The sequence below is a fragment of the Cucumis sativus genome, chromosome 7 (assembly GCF_000004075.3).
Source record: "Cucumis sativus cultivar 9930 chromosome 7, Cucumber_9930_V3, whole genome shotgun sequence".
In the NCBI taxonomy this organism is placed as follows: domain Eukaryota; kingdom Viridiplantae; phylum Streptophyta; class Magnoliopsida; order Cucurbitales; family Cucurbitaceae; genus Cucumis; species Cucumis sativus.
In genome coordinates, this window is record NC_026661.2 from 7,300,314 (window position 1) to 7,313,605 (window position 13,292).

Below are 13,292 nucleotides of genomic sequence, written 5' to 3' on the forward strand. Positions count from 1 at the left end.
AACATTTTATCAAATGGTTGCAATGTTTCAAATAAGCAACAATTAAAATTCACATATCGATTTGGCATCTATAAATATACAAACTAAAAAGTACCTAAATGTCAATTATTTACCCAATAAGGCTAACTAAGTAACCAACGTCTAATATGTTTTCAATGAAAAGGGTTGCCATATTGTTAATTTGGCCATATTGTGAAGGCAACCTCTTAGATGTGTTTGTGAGAAAGGAAAGAAATACCAAAATAAGTATGGACTAAGATAGTATCAAATAAAGTTAAAGTTGAATTTTAAAGCTCTATTTTTTTCAAGATTGAGAAATTTCAGCTAAAGAGGAAAACACTAAGGACAACCAAGCAAAAAAGTCTAACAAATATCAAAAGAGAACATGCAGGAAAGAAAGAATGTAAATAAGGTTTTATCCGCACCAAGTAAAAAAGTCTAACAAGTATCAAAAGCTTTATAAGTTGTACTAGAATTCAAAGCTCTAAACTCTAAAGAATGTAAATTTCTTTGAAGAAATTTGTGTATAAAGGTCACACAGTTGAAAATTCAATACCTTTTCAAGAATGTTGTTGAGAAGATTATTGTGATGTATCTTTGAATCCAAATTATGGAGACAAGATAAATAAATGAGTTCTGATTCTAACTGACTGAATGAGAGTTAAGAAAATAAGAACATTGGAGTTGAATTATCAGCATTTATTTTAATCAAACTTACGATAGCAAACCAAATTATAGAGAGAGATCAAATGCTAGGATAAAGGAATAGTCTTACATTTGGTGAGTTCCCAAATGTTGTGGTAGTCACGAGAGTTATTCCACTCGAATTGTCTTAGACAAGAGGCTTCCATTCAGCAAGTACTGGTGAGAATTAAAGTGGAATGACAAACTTAAAAACACCTAATCTTTAACAAACTTTTCTGACTTTTTGCAATTATTTTTTAACACAAGATATCAAAACACACTTAAAAACCATAACAACCAATTACCATAAAACGCTGTCCAATAACAATAATTGGGTCAACCCAAACATCAATAAATTCTTGGGAAAGGTTGTGGACTAGACCTTCACCATCTTGCCCCTAAAGCAAGTTAAAGCTTAAGGAAAGAACACAGTAGAAACAAAAATCATAAACTCATCAGTTAGATAGTATTGGTGGTCAAAACCTCAAGGTCTCACTTCTTCCATTTTATATTACCAAATTTGAAAATGATTTTTAATATATGATCATTCTTGAAACATGTTGGTGTACAAGTGTGAATGAAACTAAATCAAGTTTGTGTTTTATGTTATTGTTTTTGACAGTATATTTATGTGCTATGCAATCCATGAGAGTATATTTATGTGCTATGCAATCCAGAAGGGGGAATGCAACTATACCCAATTCATAATTGTATTTGGAACACTAATGATTTTAGCACAAATTCCATCTTTCCATTCTCTAAGACATATAACCTTATCTCCCTCACTCTATACCTTGGCTATAGTGCTCTTGCAACATATTAAAATTCTCGTAATTAAAAATTCATACACAATTTAAATTAAATTAAACATCAAGACCCTGACGAAGATGAATCTCTGTTCATTTTTCTTTTTATTAACAAACAAAAGTTTTTAGGTCCACTTTTCAACAACCTCCTCAAGGATCCTTAATTATCTCTATCCAAGTTCATAACCACTCTAGTCATGCAAAGATTAAGGTTCATGGCAATCAACAATTAATCTGTGATTAAGATATTATGAACGCTATTCACATAAAAACATGAAAAGATTAAGAGCAAATAATCAGATGCATTACAAAGAATAATTCATAAACTTTGTCTACATCTATCCCTAGGATTAAGAGTTTAGCTACCCATACTTCACAATCTAAAACACAAAACTCAATATAATACCCATAACAAAAATTCAAGGAGATGAAAAGCTAGTGATTCGTATTATTATAATACTGTGTATAACAGTATGTGTTTTTTAATATTCTCTGTTTCCAGCTCCAGTGTACCAAAATATTATCACAAACTCCACAATCCTTCTCTTTCCAATCCCTAAACTAACCAATGAATCATATTCGCACGCTTGGTAGCCTTGTTCAAAATATTATATATTACAATTATAATAACTTGTATCCCCCTTTTCAAGCCTAAAATGCAAAACCTTTCTTCCATTCTCTAAGGCATATTTCTCTCTTTTTAATTTTGCATTCCAATTTTAAATTACAAATTACAAATTTTAATCACAAAGAAAAAAGGAAAATTATTACCTTTAGAAAGGGAAGAAAATGAATGAGTAACCATGAAGGATTTGGAAACGAATAGAGGTTTAGCAAAAGTGGAATGCGACAGAAGGATGGTGAATGTGTTTACTCGTTTTCGAACAGAGAATGTGTTTACGCATTCCGAACGGTGAACAGATGGACGCAAATCAACGAAGGTGAAGGGAACGCAAAGCAGACGGACGGTGACGGACGATGAACGCAAATGAATGAAGGTGAATGCTTATGAACGCGAAGGGAAGTCTTTTCGGCGATGAACGCAGATGAATGCACAGATTAAACGCAAAGGGAAGGTTAGGTGAACGACGCTTTTGATTTCGGGTGGAGAAGGGACAAAGTCGCGGCGAATTAGGTTTAATTAAGAAAAGGGGAAGTGATCAAATTGAAACGTTGTGTTTTGTAAAAGAATATTAACACAATAATTTTTTAGAAATTTCTTGACGTTTTTAAAACGTCAAAAACAAATTAAAATTTCTCTCAATGATTTTTTAGAATTATCTTGACGTTTTAAAAAACGTCAAGAATTTTTTATAAATTTCTTGACGTTTTTAAAAATGTCAAGAACTTTTTAGAATTATCTCGACATTTTAAAAATGTTAAGAATTTGTTAAAACGTCGAGGAAAACTATATATTATTGACGTTTATGTTGAATTCATGAACATTCTTGACGTTTTTTAAACGTCAAAAAATTATTAGATATTTCTTGATGTTTAAAAAACGTCAAGAAAAAATACATCTTACTTGACGTTTAATTGCACAAAAAACGTCAAGAAAAAATGTCAAGAAAGTTGAAAATTGGCCTTTCATAAAAATTCAAGAAAGGAAAACTACAACCGTCAAGAGAGCCTGTTTTTGTAGTAGTGATTTTGGGGACAAGACTGAGTGGAGAGTTGGGATTATAATTGCACAAAATGGAATTCACTCATTTCCTACTTTAGGTTAAGTAGATGAATGTTAGCTTAAATGGTGTCTCCAAAACTTGAACAAAGGGCACGTACCCTCTCTATGACATGAGAGGGGTTTTTGTTTATTAGTAGGACCATAAACAAGTTGTTCATTAGAGGAGCACTTGTTTTTAAGGATTAGAGGTAACATAGGGGTAAAGCGGTAAATTGATCCAACTGGTGTTACAAACACTCGTGAAGGACTAACTTACTATTATTGGTCTATATTCGTGGACATAGAAATATATTTTTAGTGAGAAGAGTTCAGTTGTGAGTCTTTAGTGGAGTGTACACACAACTAACGAATATTGATTAATGTGGTTAATGAGTTTAGCCAATTAATCTTAGATCGTTGTAGCTTCTAATCTGTAGGTCCATTAGGTCCCTTTCCTAGCTCGTAAAGGGTGATGAGATTTATTTATATTGGTTGTAATTTAAAATGTTTAAATTTAACTTGGGAATTAGTATAATGTATAGTGATACATTATAATATAAAGTTTATCAAACTTTACTATATAAATTTAACTTTGGGGATGATTCAAAATTAATTTATGAGAGATAAAATATTTGAATGAGTCCAAATATTAATTTAATGTGAATTGGATTCATATTAAAATTATTGAGAGAAACTTATATTTGAATATGATTCAAAATTAATTTAAGTTAAATATAAGATAAATAATTTAGTGTTATTAGTTAATTGGAGAATTAATTAATAGTTTAGTTTAATATTATTTAATTAAATTCGATTTCATTAATTATTAACTATTGATTAATGTTTAATTAATCAGTAGATTTGAAATATATATTATATTTAATTATTTGTAAATTAATAGAATCTCATGGTTCTCTTCTACTTCATTTTCTGTTCCTAGAAGAAAAGAGAGTTATAATATCTAGAAGAAAACAATTTTCTTAAAAAAATGAATTAATAAAAAAGAAAAAATAAGGCTAACGCTATTGCTGTTTGCAAAAAGAAAAGAGTTTCTCTCAAATATCTCTAAACTTTTTCCCATCCCAATTGGTTCCACAAACCAATCTCATCACAGAGGTACTCTTTGCAATTTAAGCTCTCTTTGCAATGGACAGTCTTCAAAAAAATTTTTAACGATGTTTCCAATGCTTTCCTTTCTCTCTCATGTTTAATAAAACCAATTTCTCTTAAAACCTGTAGGGAGGCTACATCGTATCGAATTTCATACAACTGACGTGTTCATCGAGTTACAACAAGTGCCGCACAGTAGTCTGTTCCGTGTTTGAAAAGTTGTGAGTGTGACACGCTGCACATTAGGTTAGAACGAGACATGGCAAGGCAAGCCCTACGCGCGCTTGCCAACTTCTGCCACAATATTTTGTACGCAAGCTAATGTCTTTGGGCTGTTTTTGTGGTTTTTGGGAAATTTTAAGCAAAGTTTTGATATTTTTATGATCAACGGGAATTAAATGGAATTATTTCCCATTATTTTTCATTATTTTAGATTTGAAGGAGATCGAACAAGTTTATAAGACAAGGGTCCAAGCTACTCTCTATAAGTGACAAAAATGAGTTTAAAGTTGATTTCTAAACATGAATTTACTATCAAATGTTTCAAGCATGCTTTGATGTTTGAATATTTGAGGATACTGACATATAAAGTATTTCCAAAGCATGAATTTAGAAACATTTTGGTAAACATGTTTTTATTGATGAATTTACTAATGAAAATTATAAGCAATTATGATTGTGCTAAGTTTTCAAAATGTTTAAGCTTGAAAATAATATTAGCATGTTTTAGTCTATACCTAAAATATTCTAAGATATATAGCAACCCTTCGGAGAGATTTTCTTGTGCATAGAGGTCATTTGATTTGGATATTCAGTAAATACCTAGCTTTCCATCATTGGTATTAGATAAGAGATGAAGACTTCTAAAGATGCTTAGTTTCCCATCCAAGGGACGAGAGCCTGTACGAATGCCTAGTTTTCCATCTCATTGTAGTTATAACGAGATAGGGCACAATTGATGCCTAGAGTTTCATCTCGTAAGTATCGTATCACGGGATAGGGCTTCTATGCCTAGTTTATTGTTTTTCGTCTCGACGATTCTATGTATAGCAGCAACTGAAAGGGAAAGTTTGAGATAAGTTGTTTGAGTTTGATTTCATTTATGTTAAGAGTTAATTGTTAAATACTTATTATTTCAAAACGATGTTTTATAAAACAATCACTCATTGGGCTATTTAGCTCACTCTTTGGATAAATATCCCCATATGGATTACGTTGTTTGGAAAATTAAACTGTGCTTTAGTACTTCAAAGAAAACTTCCCTCCCATGTCCTCTCACCTCATGTCTGCCCATTTGTGTTGATAACATGAAAAATATTTAGCACCTTTTAATTAACTATGTCTTTATATCGAAATGTTGGTTCCATCTTCTCCAAACATTCAATATTTGTTGGGATTTTTTGCTCAATCAAGGCTTATTCTTCTTTGTTCTCGACCTGCTACCTATGATTTATGATCTTTTTTTTTTTACATATTATTTTATGATTTTGTTTGGTTTTATATTTGTGGCTTTTTTTTTGTTTTGTTTTGTTTTGTTTTTTTTTTTTTTTGAAAAGGAGACAACCTCTTTATTAATATTAAAATAATAATATAATTAGACAAATGCTCATAGTACAAGAGAGTTATACAATGAATATGTAACCATGGATCAGGGGGCACCTTGGCATCTCAACTAGGTTGACACCCCCATAGCACCCTCATCATATCCAACCAAGCTAAAACCCATAACAAAGGAGTAATGTCCAAAGGCAAAACAAACACAAAAAAAGCCTTCTATTTGTGGCTTTTGGTTTTGATCTTGTGTTGTCGCTTTTTGGATGTGATAAGGGCGCTAAGGGGGTGTCAACCTAGTTGAGATGTCCAGGTGCGTCTGTTGATCCTCTATCCTATTGCTCTTTTTATAATCCTCATGACATTGAGCTTTGTCTCTTCATTTTTCAATATTAATAATAGTGAAACTCATATCCTCTTTTTTTTAAAAAAAAAAATATGGGTTAATTTGATAAAAGTGTTGCTAGCAGAGATTTGGTTTGAGCACAACCAACACATTTTCCATGATAACAAAAGGGATTTGCGTGGGAAAATAGATCTATTAGATCTCTTGGAGCAATAAAAAAGAAATAAGATCTTTATGTGAAAGTCGAACTTTTCTTTATGGAGCATTGTGAAGAAAGGCCTTTACTTTTGGGCAACATTGGAATTGGGGCATGGTTGTGCGCTTATTATCAAAAGTTGCCCCTAACGATCAAACGGGTTCACTGTTGCGAACTGGTGGGTTAGTTTAGGACATGTCATTATTCTTGAACCTTCAGATAAATCTCCTTATCTTAGGGAATTAAAAGTTGTTCAACACAGGCTTGAAACAGACATGTATAGGGCTTCTGTATTTTCCCATAAGGAGCCAATGATTGATTATATATTGATCTGTTTTGCAAAGGGAAAGATGTAACGACCCAACTTTTCTAGGTAAGTCGAGGTCATTAATTTTTAACAAAAGACTTTGGTTGATACAAAATGAAACGTAAGTCAATTGAAAAACAAATTTATGTCAGGCCTGATTTTTCAAATATTCAAGAAAACTTAAAAATAATACTATTTACAAATAAAAGTTTGTAAACTAAGTTTTAATACATCTTAAACCTCAAAAGAAACCATAAGCGGAAGCAAAATGACACATTTCCTATGGCAATCACGCTTCCTTCCTGCCCCTTGCCGGTTTGCCACCTTTATTACCTTTACCTGAAAATTAAACATAAGAAGGGTGAGTATAACAATACTCAGTAAGAGACCCTCTACTGGTCCCGTCAGGGGAAAATAGATTGTTAACGTTCTATTGGGACACCCTGTACAGTCGCAGTCTTGTGATCCCGTAGGATGCACATCTCAATCTAACGCCCGAGGGACGTACATATCAGTCTAGTGTTCTGCAGAAACACATATTAGTCTAATGCTCCGAAGGTGCAAAATAAATTGGTGATCCCGTGGGACACCTACAAGGCACACATCCAATAAAAGCTAACAATTTTCCCCTCATTCCATTCAATCCATCTTTCAGTTACTTCAAAACATAAAGTTTCTCTCTCAACGTCGTAACAGTCAACTTATCTCACTTTAGTCATATGTCTGTCAATAATATACTAATACGTCAGTCAATCAAACTATACAGTCAATACACCCCTCAGTTCACCAGCACACAGTCATACTTTAGCGTAACGTACACCCAATCTAAACGACAATCACAAGTTCACATCTGCATCTCATACAAACACAATCTACAATTTTTCGTCCTGTCCACGTCCACACACACATATATATATTCCATGACAATCACAATATGCATTCAACATTAAGTCTACTTCAATTCATATGCATATATATATTTTCAATCAATCCACAGTATACATTCAACACATACAATTCACAATCATAAGTGAGTCCAGTAGAAAATCCCTTACTTTCAAGTTAGTTAAGCTCCTTAACCACGTTGAAGTCTACGAAGAACGAACCTAAACATTAAGACAATTTCTCAATAATTCTCTTCAACGCATCAATCATTTAAATTCAACCCAATGTGAATTTTTTTTTACAACTTACCCAAATCTTCGCGAAACTAGTTCTAACTAGAATCAATTGTTTGCTGCGAACCAAGGAATTCGAACGTTACCTTCAACCTATAATCGAACAGTAAACGATTTCTCCAACCAATTAGTCCTGTAATATTACTTCAATTTATTTTAGAAATAGTTACGAATTTCATAACTTCAATCTTACCAATCAGAATTTAATGACTCGTGGCAAAGTAGGAACGACAGCTAACGACCCAATCCTGTGGCAGGACGAAGAAGGAACTCGACGCGTAGAAAGTTGGATCTGGGGTCTTTAGTTCAGTTCACGGCAGATGTTATTTGCGGAAGAAGTCGAGCAGTAGCTTTGCGAAGAGAACGACGTGCGACGGAGAGACGATACAGACGGACGGAGAGTCGCGCGACATTGCAGACAACGGAGGAGAAGGAATCGAAAACAGAGGAGAAGGAGAGAACGGATGGGGCGACGGTTGCTGCGAACGGGAAGGAGAAGAGAACGGATAAGGCGGCGGTTGCTGCGAACGGAAGGAGAAGAGAACGGATGGGGGTCGCGGCGCACGGGAGGAAGAAAAAGAGAGAAAAGAAAAGAAAAGAAAAAGGAAAAAAAAATAAAGAAATTTTCTTTTTCTTTTCTTTTTATTTAAATTAAATATTAAAAAATATATATATAAAATAAAAACAAATATATATATATATACCTTTGGGGCATTACATTCTTCCCTCCTTAAGAAACTTTCGTCCTCGAAAGTTTTAATCCTGAAATAACTCTGGATAACGAGTCCTCATCTCTTCCTCTCGCTCCCATGTCGCCTCTTCAATTCGATGATTCCGCCACAAAACCTTTACTAATGGAATGCTTCTATTACGAAGCATCTTTACCTCTCTAGCCAGAATCTCCACAGGTTGTTCTACATAGCTCAAATGCTCATCAATCTCCAAAGGTTCGTAGTCCACTACATGAGACGTATCGGCCACATACTTTCTCAACATCGAAACATGGAAAACATTATGAACTGCAGAGAGTGATGGTGGTAATGCCAAGCGATACGCCACAACACCAACCCTCTCTAAGATCTCAAATGGTCCAACAAAACGAGGACTTAACTTCCCTTTCTTTTCAAAACGCATAACACCCTTCATAGGTGCTACCTTCAAGAATACTTTTTCTCCCACATCGAACTTAAGGTCTTTTCATCGTACATCTGCATAGCTCTTCTGTCTACTCTGCGCTGTTTGCATACGTGCTCTAATCTTTTGAATAGCCTCATTAGTAGACCGAACTAATTAAGGTTTCACCAACCTCACTCCAACAAACAGGGGTTCTACAACATTTGCCATACAAAGCCTCAAATGGTGCCATACCGATGGTAGCCTGGAAACTGTTGTTATAAGCAAACTCCATCAAATGTAGATGAGAGTCCCAACTACCTGGAAACTCTAGAACACAAGCTCGTAGCATATCCTCTAAAACTTGGTTCAAACGTTCAGTTTGACCATCAGTCTGTGGATCAAAGGCTGTACTGAAATCCAATCTCGTACCCATAGCAGTCTGAAGTCCCTTCCAAAACTTGGAAGTAAACCGTGCATCCCTATCAGAAACAATCGATACAGGCACTCCATGCAGTCTCACAATCTCAGTTAAATACAACTGTGCCCACTTACCAGTAGTATAAGTGGATTTCCCTAGTACAAAATGTGCCGATTTCGTAAGCCTGTCTACGACAACCAAAATCACTGTGAAACCCTTCAGGGTCTTAGGCAGCCCTGAAATAAAATCCATCGACACATTCTCCCACTTCCACTCTGGCACACTTAAAGGTTGTAACAAACCTGCTGGTTTCTGTCTAGGTGCCTTAACATGCTGACATACTAGACACTTACTAACAAATTCCGCCACTTCCCTTTTCATATTCCGCCACCAATAAAAACGTTTTAGATCCTGGTACATTTTCGTGCTACCAGGATGCATGGAAAATGGAGAATTATGGGCTTCATCTAGTAAGTCAATCTTAACTGTACTGTTCGCTGGCACACACAAACGTCTCTCAAACATCAACCCACCATCAGAGGATATGGAGAACTCATCAGTCTGTCCCATTCCAACAAGGCGACGTCTCTCTATCAAATAAGGGTCACTACTCTGAGCATCAACAATCTTCTGCCTCAGAGTCGGTTGCACCGTTAATTGAGCTAACTGTGAGGTGACTCTCCCACAGATACTGCAATCTCAGCTCTCTCCAAGTCTCGATGCAATGGTACCTGTCTAGTAATGAGTGCTGCCGAATGTGATACTTTTCTACTAAGAGCATCAGCCACCACGTTTGCCTTACCAGGATGGTACAATATCTCGCAGTCATAATCCTTTATCAACTCGAGCCACCTTCGCTGTCTCATATTCAACTCTTTCTGAGTAAAGAAGTACTTCAGGCTCTTATGGTCAGTAAAGATTTGTATCTTTTCACCGTACAAATAATGTCTCCATATCTTCAATGCAAAAACCACTGCTGCCAACTCCAAATCATGTGTGGGGTAGTTCTGCTCGTGACTCTTCAACTGACGAGAGGCATAAGCAACCACCTTACCTTTCTGCATCAAAACACAACCCAGTCCTTTCTTGGAAGCATCACTGTAAATCACAAAACTTCCGGATCCATCTGGTACTGTAAGGACCGGTGCAGTAACTAACCTTTGCTTAAGGTTCTGAAAACTATCCTCGCAAGCTGGACTCCAAACAAACGAGTTCCCTTCCTTGTCAACTAAGTCAAGGGAGTAGCCAAACGTGAAAAATCCTCCACAAACCTCCGGTAGTACCCTGCTAAACCCAGAAAACTACGAACCTCACTAACTGTAGAGGGTCGAGACCAACTGGTAACCGCTTCTATCTTTGCAGGGTCTACTGAAACTCCCTCACTGGAAACCACATGACCAAGAAAAGCCACCTGCTTCAACCAAAATTCGCACTTAGAGAATTTAGCATACAGTTTATTGACTCAAAGAGTCTCTAACACCTTATGTAAGTGTTCCTCATGTTCGGCCTCAGTCTTGGAATAAACCAAAATATCATCAATGAAGACTATCACAAAAGTGTCTAAGAAATCCTTAAACACCCTGTTCATCAAATCCATAAATACAGCAGGTGCATTAGTCAAACCAAAAGACATTACTATGAATTCATAATGTCCATACCTCGAACGAAAAGCAGTCTTAGGAACATCACGGTCTCTAATCCTCAACTGGTGATAACTTGACCGTAAGTCAATCTTAGAGAACACCGTGGCTCCCTGTAACTGATCGAACAAATCATCGATTCTGGGTAAAGGATATCTGTTCTTGACTGTTACTTTATTCAACTCTCTATAGTCAATGCAAAGACGCATCGACCCATCCTTCTTCTTCACAAACAATACTGGTGCACCCCAAGGTGACACACTAGGTCGAATAAAGCCTTTGTCAAGCAATTCCTGTAACTGTACCTTCAGTTCTTTCAACTCAGCAGGAGTCATCCTATAAGGGGCTCTAGAAATAGGAGTAGTGTCTGGCTCCAACGCAATGGCAAAATCAACCTCTCTATGTGGCGGTAGTCCTGGAAGATCTTTTGGAAATACATCTGGGTATTCTCTTACCACAGGTTCTGAAGTTAAAGAAGTCTCATCTTCCTTAGTATCCACCACACTTGCCAAAATACTCCAAGTACCCTGGTTGAGTAGTTTACTAGCTTTCATAGCTGAGATTACTTTAGGCAGTACTACTGTTCCTACCCCCTTGAATTTAAAGCTAGATGCAGTAGGGGGACTGAACACAACTTCCTTACGAGAACAATCAATACTAGCATGATTAGTAGCTAGCCAATCCATACCTAAAATTACATCAAAGTCACGCATATCTAATACCAACAAGGTTACGTCCAGCACACGACCAGCTATCTCAATTTCACACGCTTTAATCTTTTCCTTAGACAACATAATTTCTCCAGACGGTGTAGACACTGACAAAACATAATCTAAGGGTTCCACCTCTAAGCATGCATGCGTCACAAAAAGCGATGAAATAAATGAGAAGATCCCGAGTCAAACAAGGTCAAGGCAAAATGCCCTAACACTGGTAATGTACCTGTCACCACTGTGCCGGCCTTCTCTGCCTCTGATCTATTAGTGGCAAAGATTGTACCCCGCTGTGGAGGTCTCTCTCCCTGACTGCTCTGTCCAGCCCCAGTAGATCTCAAGGGACACCTATCAGCCATGTGTCCCTCTTGCTTGCACTTATAACAGACTCTCGTTCCCATCAAACAACGACCCAGGTGACGTTTCCCACACGTATTGCATAATGGCTTCTCTCGAGTAGTGTCTCCTGCCCCGCCAGAACTCTGCTGGAAACTGCGAAAAGGATCGCCTGGTCTCAAGTTCCTCTGAGGAACTCCAGTTCTCTGCTCTGCTTTTCTCTTTTGACCAGACGACGATCCCTTATCAAAGCTCCTTGGCCGTATTTCATCCTTCCCAATGCTCATATCCACTGCCAGACGCAGCGCTTCAGCCTGGGTAGTGGGCTTTAGTGCTCGCACAAAGTCCCTAATCTCATCTCTCAATCCCTTGACGAACCTATCAGCTCTAGCCTGCTCGTTACCAACAAGTTCAGGGGCAAAACGTGACAGCATATCAAACTCCTGGTCGTACTCCTCGACTGTCATATGTCCTTGCTTCAACTCCAAGAATTCCTGGCTTTTGGCGTCTCTAAGGTTAGCCGAGAAAAACTTGGTATAGAAGCAGTTTTTAAACTGATCCCAGGTAATCTGCCTCACATCTCCACCTAGCATGCGCATTGTAGTCCTCCACCAGATAATGCCTCTGTCCCTCAGTAGAAAAGCAGCACACTGAACTCTGTGCTCCTCGGGACATCTCATGTAATTGAATATGGTTTCCACAGAGGACAACCACAACTCAGCTTTAGTAGGATCCTCCAGTGACCCATCAAACGTCTGAGGGTCATATTTCCTAAAGTCCCTCAAATGTTTCGCCTCAGCAGAAAGTTGGTTCGGTAATATCTGCGGCTGTTGTGCAGCCAATCCTTGTGCAGGAGGGGCTGCTGGTGCAGGTGGAGCTGCTGGTACAGGGGGAACCACAGGTGCAGGTGGAACTGCAGGTGCCTGCTGGTTTCGAGCTATAGCCGTCATAAGTTCCGTAAACCTCTGCTCCATGTGAGCAGACAGTGCATCAAACTCGACGTGAGTCACGGGTGCAGCAGGAATTCGCTGTTCAGCTTGACCCTCAGTAGGCTGATTACGACCTGCTCCTCTACCTCGGCCTCCTGCTCCTCTACCTCGGCCTCTACGACCTCCTCTACATACACCTCCCCTTGGCGGCATAATTCCTATTATCCACCAACAACACTCTTTAAAAAAAGTCTTTATCGTCATGCAATCTAGTTTAATTTAGGCAAAGTCATGCAAAT

At 37.2% G+C, this 13,292-nt stretch overlaps 1 long non-coding RNA gene across 1 annotated transcript; it reads right to left on the reverse strand.

The window, feature by feature from the left end:
- Window positions 1–6,971: 6,971 nt before the first annotated feature.
- Window positions 6,972–7,908, reverse strand: LOC116404979. The gene is made up of 3 exons (XR_004218006.1): window positions 7,858–7,908; window positions 7,719–7,769; window positions 6,972–7,002 (listed from the first exon to the last, which is right to left on the reverse strand). It is a non-coding gene; the product is annotated as an uncharacterized LOC116404979 (long non-coding RNA).
- Window positions 7,909–13,292: the final 5,384 nt, after the last annotated feature.